Genomic DNA, 19,977 nt, shown 5'->3' with positions numbered 1-19,977 from the left:
AATGAATTGTTTTTTTTTCCATTTTACTAATTTCTATACTTAGAAGCGTATGAATTACAACATTCGTGGAAGGACCAAAAAAAAAAAACTATGCATAGAAAGTAATGACTTCTGAGATTCAATCTAGTGCACGGTTGTTTAGCAACTTAGGCAATCAACAAGATTTAATTCAGTCTCATACGGTCTGTGGTAACAAATAACTTAACCTATGTAGTGGAAATATTAGTGATTGAACAAGTTTATAAATTTTAAATTATTATTTGGTAACAAATACAATTGCATTTGAGAAGAACTACGTTTACAGTTGCCACCGTTTAAACTTTGAACAGAGAGTGCTGTTTGTTTGAAAAAACAAATTATAATGGAAAAATCTAAGGATTATTGATTATGCGCAACAAGATAACTGGAATGTCTTTCAAACGTTGCTATTTCGCTCCAGATGTAAGATATTTGTTATCAGCATACACTTGCTATTCAGCCAAGTCTCATAAAAGTCTGATTCAAGAAATGTAATACTATCTTTTTTTAGTAGATATCAACTGTTACTTGATTAAGATGATCCAACAGAAGTATCTTTACGCCATTTTTATTAAAGAGATACAGGACATTGTTAATCAAGCGTGGCTTGGTCTTATAGATCATCATATAAGTCAAAATCATAACTTTCAAATCTTTCTTTTGCTATTAACTCTTTACCATGTCAATATCTTGTCCCATAAGGTTTAAAACTACTGAATGAAAAAAAATGCAATCCAGCGCTGTCATAAATGTAGTCAGTTATAATTTAGTTAAAGAATTACTACAACAACTTGACAATTCGTAACACTTTCTAATAATGAATGTTTTAAGATAACGACGATATACTTTAAAAGAAACCAAAGTAATTTGCCCTCGATTATTAAACGCTATTAGTTTTTTACGTTGATTAGATTTTATGTTTTACTACCGAAAGAATAAAATTTATCAATTGATGTTGAAAACCCTCTGTTGCGCCAAGTATCTAGACCTATAGAGTGACGTTGACGTTGTTTTAGCTGTTTAGTAAATTTCAGAATATTATTTTAAAATCTACGGGTTTCTTAGATAGAAATACGCTCTTTCCGGCTACTGTCCTAAGAAAAGTTAGGAAATACGGTTTGTCTACTAAAATAAAAAATTTAAATAAAGGATTTTAGAAATAATTATTTATATAAAATGGTTTCACCCATATGTTCGTTCAATTTGCTTATTCGGTATCCAGGAATTTTCAATTACTTTATAGCGTTCACTAGCAATTATACTAAGTCTTTTAAAACTAAGACATAAAAAAACTGAAGCCTTTTTTGTAGTACATATAAAAATTTCTAAACTTATAAGATCCGAAAGATGTTTTTTAACGTCGAATTCGTTAAAACAATTCTGCGCGTTGTCAATTAATTGTATCACGGTCTTATTATTAATCGCATAAATTAAAGTTACTAATTTTAACTAACCAATTTTGTTTTACTTTTTAACAATGTTTATATTAGTATTATGTATGTTTTAATATTCGGACATTGTCAAACAAGTGTGACTGGGTCTTATAGATCGAAGTATATGTTTAAATCATCAGTTTTGACCCATTCTTTTGCTATTTTTTTTTAACCATTGTTATGATTATGTTAAGGTTTTGATCTACTGCACAAAAAAAAACAATCCAGCTCTAGCACATGTCTAGACAGTTATAATTTAATTTAAGGATTACTACAACAACTCAACGATCGAAAACTTTTTTATAGTACTGACACTTTCTAACATTAAATTTACTTAGATTACAACGATTAACGTTAAACGGTAACCAAGTTTTTTGATTTGGATTATTAAATGCCATCGGTTATTTTAGTTGGTTCGGTCTTATGTTTCACAACAGAAAGATTCAAATTTATAAAATGATGTTAAATACGTTCTTTGGTTCCAGGTATCTAGACTTATAGAGTGACGATAACGTTGTGTTAGCTATAGAGATATTTTATAAATATTATTTTGAAAATTACGGGTTTCTTAGAAAAAAATACGCTTTTTCTAACAACTGTTTCTCTATAAATTAGGGAATACGGTCAATCTAGTTAATTATTAAATTAGAATAGAGGATTCTAAGGATGATTTTTCACTATTAATAGATTGACAGATATGTCTTTTTTAATTTGCTTATTTGAAATCTAGACTAATTTAATAACTTATAATCATTTACTTGCAATTGGATTATGTCTCTTAAAATTTCGTCAGTCAAAAGCTTATAGCATTTTTTTTAGTTTAATATAAAAAAAAACTTAAATAATGAAATTCGAAAGATGTATTTTAACGCCAAACACGCTAAAAAGATACTGCGCGTTGTCTATCGATTGTATCAAGGTCTTATAGTTGAGCGTATGGATCGGCTTTAACAGTTTTAAATGAGTTATTTGGTCTTACGTTCTATGTTATTATTAGGATTATTAAACTTTCAATACTCTGCTCGGGGAGAAAGTGCATTTTATCGGAGAGCATAAGATTGAACAATAATGCTTCGATCGAATAAATACCAAAACTTTTTCGCACAGAAATTTTTTTTTATTTTACCAATGTCGATTATTCAAGAGCGTATGAATTACAACATGTAAGAAAAGACAAAAAAAAAAAAAAAAAAACTATGCATTTAAAGTAAAGCCTTCTGAGATTCAATCTAGTGCACGGTTGTTTAGCAACTTAGGCAATCAACAAAATTTGATTATGGGAAGTTTAAATGAAAAAACTTAGAATTTCGGAGCATTGCTATTTAAATAGCCATGCTCCAAGATTCCAAGTTTTTTTATTTAAATTTCCTTAATTATGGCAAAGGAGCAAGAAGAAAGTAGTTTTATTATCAAATTGAAAATTTGATTCTGTCTTATACCGTCCATGGTAACAAATAACTAAACCTATGTAGTGACAATATTAGTGTTTTGACAAGTTAATAAATTTTAGATCATTATTTAGAAACAGATACAATTGTATTTGAGAAGAACTACGTTTGCAGTTTCCACTGTTTGAACTTTAAACAGAGAATGCTGTTTTTTTAGAAAAACAAATTATAATGGAAAAACCTGGGGATTATCGATTATACGCAATAAGATAACTGGAATGTCTTTCAAACGTGCTATTTTGCTTCAGATATAAGATATTTGTTATTAGCATCCAATTGCTATTCAGCCAAGTCTAATAAAAGTCTTATTTAAGGAATGTAATAATATCTTTTTTCAGTAGATATCAACTGTTACTTAATTAAGATAATAAAACAGAAGTATCTTTACGTCATTTTCATTAAAGAGATACAGGACATTGTCAATTGATCAAGACTGGGTCTTATAGATCATCGTATTTGTCAAAATCATTACTTTCGAATCAATCTTTTGCTATTTTTTTTGTACCATGTTAATAGCATGTCCTATAAGGTTTCAATCAACTGCACTACCAAAAAAGCAATCCAGCGCTGTCATGAGTGTAGTCAGTTATAATTTAGTTAAAGAATTACTACAACAACTTAACAATTCGTAACTTTTTTACTATACTAACACTTTTTAACAATAAATGTTTTAATATATTGACGATTAACGTAAAGAGAAACCAGAGTAATTTGCCCTGGATTATTAAACGCCATTGGTTATCTAAGTTGGTTAGGTCTTATGTTATACAACAAAAAGGATAAGATTTATAGGATAATGTTGAAAACCCTCTTTTTTGCCAGGTATCCAGACCTATAGAGTGACGTTGACGTTGTTTTAGCGATTTAGTAAATTTCATAATATTATTTTAAAATCTACTGGTTTCTTAGATAGAAATACGCTCTTTCCGGCTACTGTTCTAAGAAAAGTTAGAAAATACGGTTTGTCGACTGATATATAATATTATAATAAAGGATTATGAGGATAATTATCTATATTAAATGGTTTGACCGATATGTTCGTTTTTAATTTGCTTATTGGGAATCCAGGAATTTCAACTACTTTCTATTATTCACTAGCAATTAAACTATGTCATTTAAAACTAGGACATTAAAAAGCTGATATCTTTTTTGTAGTACATATTAAAATTTCTAAACTTATAAGATCTGAAAGATGTTTTTTAACGTCGAATTTGTTAAAACAATTTTGCGCGTTATCAATCGATTGTATTACGGTCTTATTATTAAGCGCATACATCAGAGTTACCAGTTTTAACTAACTAATTTTGTTTTACTTTTTAAGTTTGTTTATATTAGGATTATTTATGTTTTAATATTCGGACATTGTCAATCAAGCGTGACGGGGTCTTATAGCTCAAAGTATATGTTAAAATCATCAGTTTTGACTCATTCTTTTACTATTTCTTTTGAACCATGTTATTATTATGTTTAATTAGGTGTCGATCTACTGCACGAATAAAAAGCAATCCAGCGCTGGCACAAGTCTAGACAGTTATAATTTGATTAAAGGATTACTACAACAACTTTAGATTATTAAAAGCCATTGGTTGTTTAAGTTAGTTTTGTGTTATGTTTCACAACAGAAAGAATAAAATTTATAGAATGATGTTGAATATGTTCTTTTGTGCAAGGTATCTAGACCTATAGAGTGAGAATAACGTAGTTTTGGCGTTTAAGTTATCAGAAAATACGGTTTTTCTTGTAAAATATAATATTAGAATAAAGGATTCTAAAAATGATTATTGATATCAAATAGGTTGACTAAATATTTGTTTTTAATTTGTTTGTTCGGAATCCAGGCAAATGCAATTGCTTTTTAGCATACACTAGCAATCTAACCATGTCTTGTAAAACTAAGACATTAAAAAGCTATCGCATCATTTGTAGTAAATATAAAAAAATTTTCAAACTTATAAGATTTGAAAGATGTCTTTTAACGTCGAATTTGTTAAAAAATTTCGGTGCGCTGTCAATTGATTGTATCACGGTCTTAATTATAAGCGCATAGATCAGATTTACTAGTTTTTACTAATTTATTTCGTTTTTCTTTTCAACTATGTTAACATAAGGGTTATTAAAGTGTTAATAATCTTCTCGGGGAAATAGTGCAATTCAACAGTCAGCATAAATTTAAACGATATTCTTTAGATTAAATAAATAATAAAACTTCTTAACAATAAGAATTTTTTAATTTATTTTAACAATATCTTTTACGAAAGAGCGTATAAATCACATTTTTCAGAAAAGTATAAACTGAAAACAAATACATTGTATGAAAATTAGAGACTTATAACATTTGATCTAGTGCACAGTTTTTTTAATTATTAATAATTAAAAAGACACAATGATAATTGATAAGATTGACGTTTGCTGTTTCTACTGTTTAAACATTCAGTGCTGTTTGTTCAGAAAAAGCAGATATGATACAGAAGTGTAAGGATTATCGTTTATACGCAATAAGATAACTAGAATCACTCGTACATTTTGCCTAGTTGCTCCAGATAAAAGATACTTGTTATCAGCAAACACTTGCTATTAAACCAAGTCCTATTAAAGTCTGATTCGAGAAATGATATACATTTTTTTAGTAGATATTTTCAGTTACTAAACCAAGAGTATTTAAGAGAAGTATTTTAACGCCATCTTTATCAAAGAGATGAGTTACATTGTAAATCAATCTTGACTTGGTTTATAGATCATGGTATGTTTCAACTTTATCAGTTTTAACCAGTTATTCTTTTTTTTTTAAACCATGTAAATATGATGTTTAATAAGGTTGTGATCTTCTGCACGAAAAAAAATGCAATTTACATTTGGAATGAAGGTGGACAGTTGTTATTTTTTCGAGGTTCACTATTACAACTTTATGATTAAAAACTGTCTCATAATACTAACACTTTCTCATAATGAATGTCCTTAGATAACTACAATAAACGTTAGAAGGTAACAAAGTTTTTTGATTTAAATTATTAATTGCTATCAGATAGTTAACAAGCATTAGTGTTATGTTTTTAAACTAAGGTATTTATATTATAGTTATAAAATTATGTAAAATACGGTCTTTTGTGCCAGAAATGTAGACCTATAGAGTGACGATAACGTTGTTTCAGCAATAAAGTTATTTTTTAAATATTATTTTAAAAATTACGGATTTCTTAAATAAAAATACGCTTTTTCTAGCTACTGTTTCTTTATTAATTAGGGAATACGGTTAATCTAGTGAAACAATGAATCAGAATAGAGGATTCTAAGGATGATTTTTTATGATTAATAAGTTGACTGATATGTCTTACTTAATTTGCTTATTTGAAATTCAGACTAATTTAATAACATATAGGCATTTACTTGCAATTAAACCATGTCTCTTAAAACTTAGACAGTCAAAAGCTTATAGAATTTTTTAAGTTTAATATAAAAAAGAACTAAAATTGTAAGATCCGAAAGATGTTTTTTAACACCAAATACGCTAAAAAGATACTGCGCGTTGTCAGTCGATTGTATCAAGGTCTTATAGTTGTGCGAGTAAATCGGATTTAACAGTTTTGACTTATTTATTTCGTTTTACGTTTCAACTATATCATTAATAGGAGTATTAAATTTTTAATACTCCGCTCGGGGAGAAAAAGCAATTTATCGGAGAGCATAAGATTAAACAATAATGCTTAGAATTAATAAATACCAAAACTTCTCCACAAAGAAATTTTTTTTCTTTTTTTTACCAATTTCCATTACTCGAGAGCGTATGAATTACAACGTTTAAGAAAAGACCAAAAAAAAAAGAAAAATCATTGCATAAAAAGTAAAGCCTTCTGAGATTTAATATTGTAAACGGTTGTTGAGCAAATAAGGCAATAAACATAATTGGATTTAGTTGTATACGGTCTGTGGTAACTAATAACTAAGCCTGTATAGTGACAATATTAGTAATTTGACAAGTTTAAATTTTTAGATCATCAATCACAAAATAGACACAATTGTATTTGATAAGATCAACAATTACAGTGGCCACCATTTAAACTCTAAGCAGAGATTGCTGTTTGTTTAGAAAACCAGAATATAATGGAGAAATCTGAAAATTAAAAATTACATCCAATAAGATAACTGGAATGTCTTGTAGACGTTGCTATTTTGCTTAAGATGTAAGATACTTGTTATTAGCATACACTTGCTATTCAGCCAAGTCTCATAGAAGTCTGACTCAAGGAATTTGATACTATCTTTTTTCAGTTAATATTAACAGTAACTTAACCGAAACGATATAAAAGAAGTATTTTAACGCCAACTCTATCACAGAGATACGAAATAACGTCAATTAAGCGTGACTGGGTCTTATAAATCATCGTATTTGTCAAAATCATGAGTTTTGACCTATTTTTTCGCTATTCCCTTAAAACCATGTAAAAATATTATGTTGCATAAGGTTTTGATCTACTGCACAAAAAAAGCAATCTAGCGCTGGCACAAGTCTAGACAGTTATAACATAGTTAAAGGAATACTACAACAACTTAACGATTGAAAAGTTTTTATAATACTGACTCTTTCTATCATTAAATGTATTTAAATTACTACGTTTAACGTTAAAAAATAACGGCGTTATTTGATTTGAATTATTGAAACCCATCAGTTATTCGAGTTGGTTTGGTTTTATGTTTTACGACAGAAAGAATAAACTTTAGAAAATAATGTTGAATACCATCTTTTGTGCTCGGTATCTAGACCTACAGAGTAACGATGACGTAGTTTTGCCAATGGAGCAAATTTTCAAATATTATTTTAAAATCTACGGTTTTTTAAGATAAAATTACGGTTTTTTTGGCTACAATTCTATTAAAAATTAGGGAATACGGTTTGTCTACTAAAATATAATATTAGAATGAAGGATTCTAAAAATGATTATTTATATAATATAGGTTGACTAAAATATTTGTTTTTAATTTGCTTATTCGTAATACAGGCAAATGCAACGTCTTCTTAGCATACACTAGCAAATAAACTATGTTCTTTAAAACTAAGACATTAAAAAGCTATTGCATAATTTGTAATAAATATAAAAAATTTTTAAGCTTATAAGATCTAAAAGATGTATTTCAACGCCGAATTCGGTGTAAAAATTTGGTGCGTTGTCAATTGACTGTATCAAGGTCTTATTAATAAGCGCATGAATCAGATTTACCAGTTTTAACTAATTAATTTCGCTTTACTTTTCTACTATATTTTTTATCATTGATAATGTAACATCTATTATAATTTCATTTAAAAGTCATACAGCTGAGGCAATTCTAAATAGCCACTTTTGAATTCCCGGTTTTGACCATTTTTTGTCAAACGTTTAAAAAAAATGGTCAAAACTGAAAAAAATGGTCAAAACTGGTCAGAGGTACTCTAGAAGTGTTGAAACCGGTTAGTCGTGCCAAAAAGTGGCCAAAACCGGCTTCGTAGGAAATGCTGTTTTGACCACTTTGCGTCAAAACAGGAAAAATGCGTCATAACAGTATTCGCATGCCAAAAAATCACGTCATAACCGTTCTATCACATACATATATATATATATATATATACACATTACAATACATTAAGGATTTTTCACAATATAATAAAGCAAGAAACGATTTCAAATTTTATGAAACGATTACAAAACGATTAAAATTGATTATTCAAAAATATTTTTTTACTTTTAATTTACAAAAACTTTAATGAATATATTTATGATATATAAAATATATTATACGAGAAAAAAATATAAAATTCGGATCTAATTTTAGATCTTACAACTAAAAAAATTGAACATATAATTAAAATTTTAATTTTTTAAATTTAATTAAAAAAACGTTTCTCACTGTTTTTAAAAATATTGTAAAAAATTATTTAAGGAAAATAATTAAACCAATTACTAATATCAACACTAAAGAATTTTTAATTTTTCTGTTATTACGGTTAAAATATTATTTTAATTAATCTCTTCGTGCACTAAATAATAATTAAATTGAATTAGATGTATAACAGTAAGCAGTATTCTGAACATTAGCATAAAACATAATAAAAAAAAATGATTTATAAAAGATTTTAAAAAATTGCATGATTGGAACTAAAACTAAAAAAAATAGTGTTATTTATAAAGAAAAATTAGAACTTTACAAGATATAGACCCTTAAAATTTTTCTATTTTTCATAGCTATAAACATACTCTTTGTGGATATGACGTTATTATAAAACATTCAAAAAACAGTCATTATGATTTTTTACAATAACTCAAGTTAAAATAAATTTTTTTTTTTTATAACTTTTAGGAATACTTGGTTTTCATTTTGTATAGACAAAGTTAAATTTCAAGCAAATTTGTTGAACTGTTAATACATTATTTGAAATTAGTACATACATATGAAAGTTTGACACTTTTTTTAAAAAGCTGTATCTTTACAAGTTTTAAATAGTTTTTTCATGTTGAAAGGCTCATTTTTTTGTACTTAATTGTAGAACATTTATGTGTTATATATACTTTACAACGTCACATATATAAGGTGTTTTCTGTAACTTTTTACATACTATAACTTTCAGGTACTATATCTTTTTTAATTTTTATTTTTAAGAAGAAAGAAAAAATACGAGTTGATTATTTATTTTTCAAAATCATACAACATGGACTAAATAAAATTTCTTATGTAAAAATCTAAATATTATTATTTTTGTTGTTGTTATAATTATTATTATTACTATTACTACTACTATTATTACAGTTATTAGTACTAAATTAAGTGCATTTCTTATAAAACGAATATTTTTAGAATTATTAACTGAATTAATAATTCCTTAACATATCAGTATTATTGATTAAAGCAGTGGATAGACAATTAAATAAATATAAGATAAAATGGTTAATTTTAATTCATAAAATACTGATAACAATTACAATTGTACCAAGTAGAATAAGTAATTGTTCTTATATTAATGATATAAGGCCATAAAACGTCATTTTTATATATTAAATTATAATATTTAACTGAAATATAAATTCTAGCTGCACTGAGGTTGATAAGTAAACTAATGACGAAACTGAAGTGGAAGCTGCTATAGCAGCAGGAAGTCATAAAAAAATAGAAAATTGAACTCTTTAATTAAAAGCTGTTATTGTTACTCAAAACAATATTTCATTATTCAAATTAAAATAAATAAAATTTCGTGATTTATTGATTATTATGCGAATTGATGATAGATTTGTTATATCTTTAAATCGATTCATTTAAATTGTTAATATTTCAGAATTATATAAATAAATGTGTTACACCCCAAGTTGATACGGACGAATTACATAGAGTAAAAACGCAATTTATTCGTCAAATTCATACAAGATGTAATGTATGTATACATAAGCTCATATGACAAGTGACCATCAAGAGGAAAAATTTCTCGTTCTACGTCTGTCACCTGTCCTCTTAAGTTTCAGTCAAATCTTGACTCCCACATTCCGCGAGTACATTATACACGTAAGTATATGGCTGAGGTAACTCATTTTTCTGCATCTTAAAATAAAGAATCATTACAATCATAATTTTTCTAAATGAATTCAAGGGAATCAGTGCAACTATATTACTTATGCATAATAAAAATCAAAATGTTGTAAAAAAGGCATAAAATAAAGAATTTATTTATAACATATAATGATTTGTCTTTTGGATTCTAAATTTGCTATACCAAATATTTTGTATAAACATACATTATGTACCACCATTACTATAAAATTTTCGTAATATCCTTCAATTTACGTAGAAAATATTGATTCTATATAAGCTACTGAAAAATAAGAACCAATAAATTTTATATCATAATGGCGTAAGCATGAAATCTTAATATTATCTTAAATAACCCAACTATAATTAAGTTATTAAAAATTAAGAAATCATTATTTATTATTATAATTATACGATATGGTACATATCCCCCTAACTTTAATATTACTCCTGTTAAAATAATTGTTTCAATTACTGGGGCCTACACCTAAGCTTCAGGTAATCAATTACAAAATAATCATATAGATAACTTCACTAAAAATGCTGTAAATAGTCAAAAATAGAGAATAATTATATAAAAGTAATTTAATATAACTGATTATTTAATCATGAAAAACTGAGAAAATTAAATACTCAAACAAATATATATATAATAAAATTAATGAGAATAACTGAATTGAAAAATTATAATTCCTATTACTCACTATAATTACGTAACTTAATAATAACAAAGTTATTATATCTATTATAAATCTTATTTACAAACTTTAAAACCATGATTTATTTTTGTTTAATAATTATTATAATTAAATAATTTTATTAGAATATTAATATATAAAAATGAAAATAACTAAAATTCTACAAGTAAATATTAATCAGTACAAAAAAAGTATAAATTGAAATTAATTTAATTAAATAACTTTAAAAATTTATTATAAATTTGTTCATAAAAACTTAAAATTACCTCTACCTTTAATTTAAATGAATGATAGTAATCATTATAATCCTAAGACTTTTTCACAGATAAAAAAAATTAAATAACATAATATTTGGTGTAATAAATTTACTGTACTGTGTATTAATTAAAAAAATATTAACTATTTATGTCAATTATTAACTATTTTTTGAAATTTTTGAAATTTTTATACTATTTATTCTAGACTGATTTAAGTTTTAAGCTTCTATATACATTAGTATAAAAGTATGTATGTGTGTGTGTGTGTGTGTGTGTGTGAATTCCAATTTTAAAAAATAAGAAAAAAAATTAAGTTTTTACTTAATCCTAAAAGATAGTAATTTAAATTGAAATCATTTTTGTTCAGCTATTTATTAAAAGAAAAATTAATTCTGCAAAACAAATACAAAAACTTTTGATTTGTATAATTAAATCAACATAAAAATTTCAATAATTACTATTTGCTCAACCATTAGTTTTACTATTATTGAGTTTATTACCTTCTTGTTATAAATTATGTAATTCTACATTTAAGGATTACATCTATTATTTTATAATATTTCACGTTTACCTTATCTTTATATTTTTAGTAATAATCATAAAGTTAAAAATAAATTTAATATAGTTTATATACATTCTACATTACTTGTAATGGGGTGAGCGGAGGTAATAACGCTGGGAACAGGACGTGCCCTAACGTTCTGCTTAACAGAATTCTGACCGGGCTTATCAGGCCTGGGAACCCTCGGGACTCTCAGACTTACTTGTTTGGACGTAAATATAAAACATGACAACAAGCTCGACGAAGATCTCAAATCGGTTAAGGAACTGGTGGGCGTCCCAGCTTGATAAACTTCTTGACTAAGAACTGGAACGCAAGCCTGAACTCCCTGGATACTTGATTCAGCGTTAACATCAACCAATTTTCACGCTTCTCCGTGATTCACTGGCACTTATAATCTCTTCCCTTACTACAGTCACTCGCTCTCAAAATCTCTCTACGTACCCGTCTCGCACGGACATCCAAGTTAGTCTGACTCAGCTCACTCCACTTCTCTCCTCCTTTTCATACTATCCTTCCTAGCCCCGCGAACTCATAGCGGCTGCACCGTGACTTACTATACGTATATGTACGTACATATGAATTAGAATTTATTAAATTTTATTACTTATGTTTGGATTGTGTTAAGATTATTTGTTTAACTTATTATTAAAAATAAGTTTACTTTACGGAAAGCAAATTAACAAAAAAATCTATTTTAAATCTTATGAATTATTACGAAATTATTATTCAATAATTGTTATTTTTCCTACTCCATCAAATATTTTAATTATGTATAATTTTGATTTATCATTGGAAATTTGTCTGGTACTTTAATCATTAATGGGATGAATTTCGTTTTTTCATTAGTGTCCAAATATTGATTTAGCATTTGATAGAATTATTCATATCACAGAAGATGTTACGTGTAGGTGATTTTTAAAATTATATCTTATAAATGAAGTATCAACATTTTTTGTGTTTATTTATTCATATTGGATGAGAAATGTATTACAATTTATTTACTTCTGTAAAACTTGGAACTCAGATATTTTAATTTTTTTAATCACTTTAACAACTGCTGTTTTATAATATGTTTTACTTTGAGATCAAATTTCATTTTAAGGAACAACAGTTATTACTTACATAGATATTATAAGCAATTCCTTATATTAGAAATTCCTTAGCTGTATGATTACAAAAAGGAATTGTTATGAATATGCGATATAAAATCAATCTTTATTTATTTTTAACATACCCTCGTGGTTCTAGCTTTCGTTACTTAATATTTAATCTTTCAACATGAAACAGGATCTTCACATCTTTTAGTATTAAATAGAAATTATTTGAAAATTATTTTTAACCCTCGTTTTTCAGTAAAAGATATTTTAGGATTCATAAGATTTAAAAAAATTTTTTAATTTATTTGTTTATCAATACCTTATAATTTATTTCATCTGAAAAATTATAATTAAGTAAACTTATTATTACTGTTCATTTTTATCCAACATGATGTTTTTTATTTGCTAATGCAATTTAAGGTTATCTCTAATACATTAGGTAAGATTACTGTTAAATTTATTCTAAAATATTTGTTAAATTAAATAATTGAATTATTTTTTAACGTATAACAGCAACTCCAATCATTTCAAACTTGCTTGTCTAAAATTCAGTTTAGAATAAAAACTAATTTAGGTGGTTGAGCAGGACCATTTAGTTTAATTTCAAATTGATTTTTAATAATTGAATTTAATTTTAAAGACTATTAAAATAGTCCTGCCCAACCAACAGAATTTGTTTTCATTCAATACTAAAATGAATTACTTCTCGTACAATTAAAATAGATAAAATCATTAAAATTGATCGAACTTCAAAAGTAATAGTTTGAGCAATTTATCATAATCCCCCTAACAATGAATAAATATTATTTAAAGTTTATGATCCAATTATTTAAGGATGCACTCTTAAAACCTATAAAACAAGTATAAAACAAAAGATGAATATTAAATTAATTTCTCTTAAAATTATATTTAAATAAGGAATAAAATACTGTAATCGTAACATTAAGAACATTTTTGTTTAAAGTATAATAGAATTAAATAAAATAAATAATGTTTAAAAATTAAGGAAATTTCTTTATTAAATAATTTAATAGCATCTCTAAAACGTTGAAATTAACCTATAAAACCAAATTTATTTGGTCCATTACAAATTTGAATACATCCCCAGACTTTTCATTCTAATTAAGTTTATATGAATTAAACATGTATGTCACAATCTTTATTACCAATATGACCTTATATAAAAAATAATGCTATTATCCCGAAGATCATTTATTTTAATTATTATGACAAAACTTTTAAATACAATGTATTCATAACAAATTTATGAAATGTTTATTGAAATTTGTTTAAATCATCAATATAATAAGTTTATACTACAAAAGTTAGTATATGATTATTGATAAGTTATTGGTATACAATTCTATAGGGGTTTTTCGTCTTTTATAATCATTTAAGATGTTTTACCTGAATATACGACTTATTTATTTGATTTTTTAAGTTTTTCATTTAATTTACTCTTTTATTCGAGACTTTCCTAAAAAGCCAAATAATTGTAATACCTAAGAACAAAAATGCAGCTATTAAAACAATATTTTCATGGAGCAGAAATAATTTATCATTTTTAGTATAATAAACTATGTTTTTAACAAGCAGATAAATTTTTTTTTTGCTGAATTTCTAAAATAAATTCATTAAATTGTAAGATTTTATATCAATTTTCACTGATTTAGTTAATATTTATTTAATAAAATTAGTCAATAAAAATATTTTATTACTAATAAAATTAGGAGTACTTACTAAATGAACTTTTTGTTACAAAATTATCAAAAATTAAAAGATTATGATTTTATTCCCTTAATTAATTTATTAATTGAACTATGAAAATAAATTTCAAGCAAATCCTTAAAACTTTTGTTTAAAAATATTTTTTAGTAAGCAGTAAATTTGAATATTATATATTCTTCATAGATTGAATCAAATTAAAAAATTAGTTAGACATGGATATTTACAAATAACACACGATTTTACCAAAAATATTTAAAATACTTAATTTTACAATTGTTATATTTGATTCAATTACTTTCAAGAAAATAAAATCCATTATCTAATTTAAATTAACCTCCATGCAAAAAATAAAATTCAATGAATTTACAATTTATTCAGTTATTGTTTTTTTTACATTATTACTTTTATTATTGAACCATTCAATTTAGATGAAATAAGTTTTTAATTTTATTTATGAATTCTAATAACTTCAAAATTAATCGTGTTATCATAAATACTTCATGAAATAGTTTTGATTAGCAAAATAAATATAATTGATTTAACTATTTTTAAAATTTTTTAATACACTCTTTAGTATTTTTACAATGTTTAAACTGCTTCGAAATAGATTTTAAAATCGACGTACAAATTTTGTACATATTTAAAATTAAATTGACAAAAAAAATTTTTTTTTGTAATACTTATATTATTAATCTAATATTAAAATCAATTTTTTATTTAAAAAGAATCAAAGTAATTGTATTTTATTATAATTTTTACATGTACGCACGTATTAATTATGATTTTATCTTTAAAAGAAGTTAAATGTTAAATTAAAGAAAAATTATTCAAGTACAACCATACGCAAACATCACAATATAAGTTAATGTTATTGTGAATTATTCAATTTGATACCAAAATCTCCTAATAAATCGAACATACTGTCATAGTTTTTTAATTTTTATTTTCTCAAAATTTAACAATTGATAAGGTAAAAGCACCAGTACGTGAACACTTTTTTCATAAAGTCTTTGTTTTCTCATTTTTATTGAATTTCTGATTTGCATAACAACAAAACAGTCATTGCGCCAGTAAGTTTATATTTTTTCCTTGAAAAAAAAAAAAAAAAAAAAATTTTCTTAGGTCATGTATACAATTAATAAATTAATTTTAAAGTTTTTTTACCAATGACCCAGTAGATGAACAGCGTGTTCAGGTATTGGTACCGACACGTATTTTTGACCGAGTATTTCTAACTGAATTTAAAGACAGGTGCAATTAGAAAAATTCACATGAGTCAGTGGGCCCCACAGCATCATTTTTTACTAGCTCTTGAACAGTGAAGTACAATATAGACACACTTTTGCATTCACAACAACTTGTCACCCAGCAGTTATCATCGGATATTGTTATCTCCTCAAGATCTATTAATCTACCGCATGTATCTTAGGGAGCATCCTCAGGACCACATAGCAACCCAACGTCGTTGTACGACCTATAGGCCGATAGAGTTAGCAAACTCACAGGATGCAATGGCTTACAGTAACTCTTATAGTTTATTAAATGTATTCGGTGGTGAAAAACACATCTCAGCCATTTGTGATCCGATTTTGACCTTTTTATTATGTGGGGTAGCGTGATGAAATATTTACAACTACTGTATTGCTATTGTTGATAATTTGTTAATCAATTTATCATGAACAAATTTTTTTTCCTTTAGGCATGTAGATTGGAAAAAACATTAAAGTGAAGACATGTTTACCGCGCGAAATGCGTGTTCCTTTTGCTTCTTTGTCTTCTTTTCTTCCTCTTTTCTTCACCATGTTTTCATTAAAACAGCAGGAATTTAAAAAGGTACAGCAATACCTTCTGAGTACTTTAATGTGTAGCAAAACAATTTTTAAAAAATAAATTAAAAGAAAATTAAGCAGTGTTTACCACAACATGATTCTTATACAATGTAAAATTGGTATAATTTTTTCCATGCTCTCCAGCTTGCTGTTGAGTATTTTGTTGTTGATGTGCATCTATTTATACAATTATCAATGTTTATTTCGACATCAAACCATCATCTGGAGCGCTACCCTTGAAAAAAAAATTAGTTTTTTGTAATAAATTAATTAACAAATTATCAATAATAGCAATACAGTAGTTGTTAATATTTTATCACGCTACCCTACTTAAAAAAAAGGTCGAAATTGGATCAAAAATAGACGAGGAACAACTTTTTTTTCTAAAGGTGGAAATTTGACGTCGTTCTATCGAAAAAATTCTAATTCAAAATGTCTTTGTAGCTCGATCAGACAGTTCCAATAAACATTGAAGTTAGCCCTTTAAAACATAATGTTAAAAGAAAAAAAATTGCTGGATATAAAAACTCAAGTATTAAACTACCTACAGTCCAAATTTCAAACATCGGTAATGTTAAATAAAAAAAATGGCGTAAAAAACCAATTGAAAAAATTATCTCGACTTCTAAACATTTGACAACAACAATTTTTTTTCAAATTCGTAAAAATTCCAGCTTTTAGAATATACCAGTTTTATGCCAACATGTTGATTTGTTAATGAGATATGAGATATTCCAAAAAAACTGTTCGTAAAAAAGTTGCACTTTTATAAAAACAATTTTGTTGATGAAAAATAGAAAAACTTGTTATGCCATTAGTGAATCCATAAACTAAATGTTACAACGAAAAAAATGAGCTCCTACTGGGTCCTGTCAGATGATGACAACCAGGTCAGATTGAACTAAACATTTTACACTTTTTCAATAAATAAATGAATTTTTTTTAAAAAGTAAGAAATGTATTTTTACGAAAAAATTTGAGTAGTTTCATGCTTACGGAAGACACATTTCCACCGAGTTTTAGAGCTGTTAAAAATTTTATGATGGAGTAAAAAAATAATGAAATTTTCGCTTTTGTCGGCATCATATGTCAATTATTTTAAAACAATTATTAATCGATTTTATTAATTCCAATCGCAAATTATTCATTTCAATAATACCTACAAATGGCATACCACAAAATATGGCTTTTTTTGATTGGCCTAAAGGTATAATTAAAAACACGACTGACACGAAAGAGAGTGTGAACTGTAAGTTCAAGGCTAAGAGAGAAAGAGAGAGAGAGAGAGAGAGACAGACAGAGAGTTCTATGCATGTGTCAAGATTTTTTGGATAGAGGGATTGAGATAACCGCGTAGCACGCGGGAATTTTTCAGGAAAAGGAATTAATTTAGTTCAGAAATTTTATGAGTGTCAGGCAATGTGTATACGAGCTGAAAACAAATTGGCGTAGCGACAGATGTCTCCCAGTAACCTCCTGTATATTTAATTGTGTTGTTTTGGTAAGAATAAACGAGAAATTTCAATAAAAATTTTTGGCATCTGAGTATTATTGTTGTTAGTTGTTTTATTGCCCAGGAGTGGCTAGTACTCGGCTAGTCATCTGCAAGGAAAGTCCATTTTTTCAAACCAATTTAAGGTGAAGGAATATCATAGCAGAGCAGTACGCGGTAAAAGCGAGCATGCCAAAAGAAGAAAGACGTACTTTAAATTTTTTGAGCCAAGTGATCAGGACAGTTTGTAGTTACAACTTGGGAAAATAAAAAATAGGAGATTGATAGTGGGGGTTTCAACTTTCGTTAGGAGTAAATTTAAAAATGACTATGTACAAGTTTAGTTTCGGAAATATGTGTTGAAGTATTAGTTCCTCTAAATTTCTTAGCTGTAAAATCAAATCAATTTAAAATACCGCATAACCCGTTTTTTTCGCTGGGATCTAACTAGAGATATTTTGTATTAAAAAAAAAAATAAATAAATTTGTATATCAGTATCAGACCACATGCGTGCCCAAACTTTCTTCATATACTGAACAGTAACATTTTCAAATAAAAAAACAATCAGTTTTACAACGTTTACATTCCTTACTTTAACCCACACCTACTTACAAACAGTATGTATTCCAAAAATAACGATTTTTGTAACTTATAAATAATATGATAACAGCTATAAAATTAATCTGTTTTAAAATATAATAAACTTTTTGCAGCTTACATGATTGTTTAATAAAAATACATTTCATACACTACATAAATTTGTACGTTAACAAATGTCAAATTTTTGATTAAATGTAGTGGAATTCGTTTTTGTAAGAAATTTTTAATTTAACCGTCTCCTCCCCCACTAACCCTTTTTACTGCCCCACAACCTAAGAGAAAACCTAAAAGTATCACTACTGACCTTGTAGAGCCATCAAAAATCTTTACATTCACTAAACGACCATCAATTTTATTAATATTTTTTACAGATATGTAACGAATGTTTTAAAATTAATTCCAACTACGATTCGTCCACTAATAGACTATAAAGCCAGCCACTCTTAAACCAGGTCAGTCATTTACTGGCAGACGTCACGAGAAAAAATGTTTGTCACGCAGCTGGGAAGCCCCACCATTGAAGACTCTGCATAATCCTTCCGACACTCAGCATTCAACCAAAAATAACCGATCCTGTCCAAAGTTTGCGCAGAGTGAAACTACTAGTAAAACTGTAAAGGAAGAATGAACTTCAAACCGGATACTCTTTAACAAGTAAGCGATCGAACCAATTTCCATCTAGGATCATTGAAACAACTGAGCTCTACGAAAAAAAAAAGTACTTTGGAGGCCAACATCTCTGGCGTATCACCAGGAGACGTTAGAAAAAATTACTACGAGTATTTCAAACTTTTTCCTTCTAACCAGTCTAGTGTTACAAAAGCAGGCTAAATATGACCACTTTCTGGTATCCAGGCAGTCACGTTTGCTGGAAAATTTTTAGGACAATTACACATCGAACTACCTTGCTTATTAATATGTTACAACTCAAGAAAGTTGGCAACAAAAGCTCTTTATAGGGCTCACAAAAGTTTTTAACAATGTCTATCACTGCAAGAAGGCGAATTGGAATAACAACTTTAAATGCTTCAAATGTATACAATTAAAAAGATTTGGGTCGCTTTTACGGGGGGGGGGGGTAAAAGAAAGCACGTATGTGTGACTCCAAATCCACTATCTTAAATTTCCGATACAGACGCCCGTAGTTCAGACTGTCTGGGTGCACTATACGTACTTGAATAAGAACGTGTGTTCGAGCTGAAATTTCCAAGAACTTAGAGCACTCCAAGCTTTCTCGATAATCTTAGTTTATAAACTTTCCTGCAA

The 19,977-nt window shown here is 26.9% G+C and overlaps 1 protein-coding gene across 7 annotated transcripts in view; it reads right to left on the bottom strand.

Moving 5' to 3' along the window:
* LOC106639574 (ubiquitin-conjugating enzyme E2 J1) overlaps positions 1 to 19,977 on the bottom strand; it is a 297,619-nt gene that overhangs the window by 204,710 nt on the left and 72,932 nt on the right. The window contains exon 2 of one of the 7 annotated variants that reach the window (XM_089596642.1): positions 16,707 to 16,848. The exons of 4 other annotated variants lie outside the window; for them this stretch is intronic. The gene's annotated coding sequence lies outside the window, so the exon portion shown is untranslated. Of the gene's footprint in view, positions 1 to 15,953; positions 16,075 to 16,530; positions 16,583 to 16,706; positions 16,849 to 19,977 lie in introns of those variants that run through there. 2 more of the 7 variants (XM_089596644.1, XM_089596645.1) reach the window with 2 other exon arrangements.

The sequence above is a fragment of the Copidosoma floridanum genome, unplaced genomic scaffold (assembly GCF_036245765.1).
Source record: "Copidosoma floridanum isolate Cflo_tuat_1 unplaced genomic scaffold, Cflo_Japanese_pri ptg000030l, whole genome shotgun sequence".
NCBI lineage: Eukaryota > Metazoa > Arthropoda > Insecta > Hymenoptera > Encyrtidae > Copidosoma > Copidosoma floridanum.
This window is presented reverse-complemented; position numbering and strand designations above follow the sequence as displayed.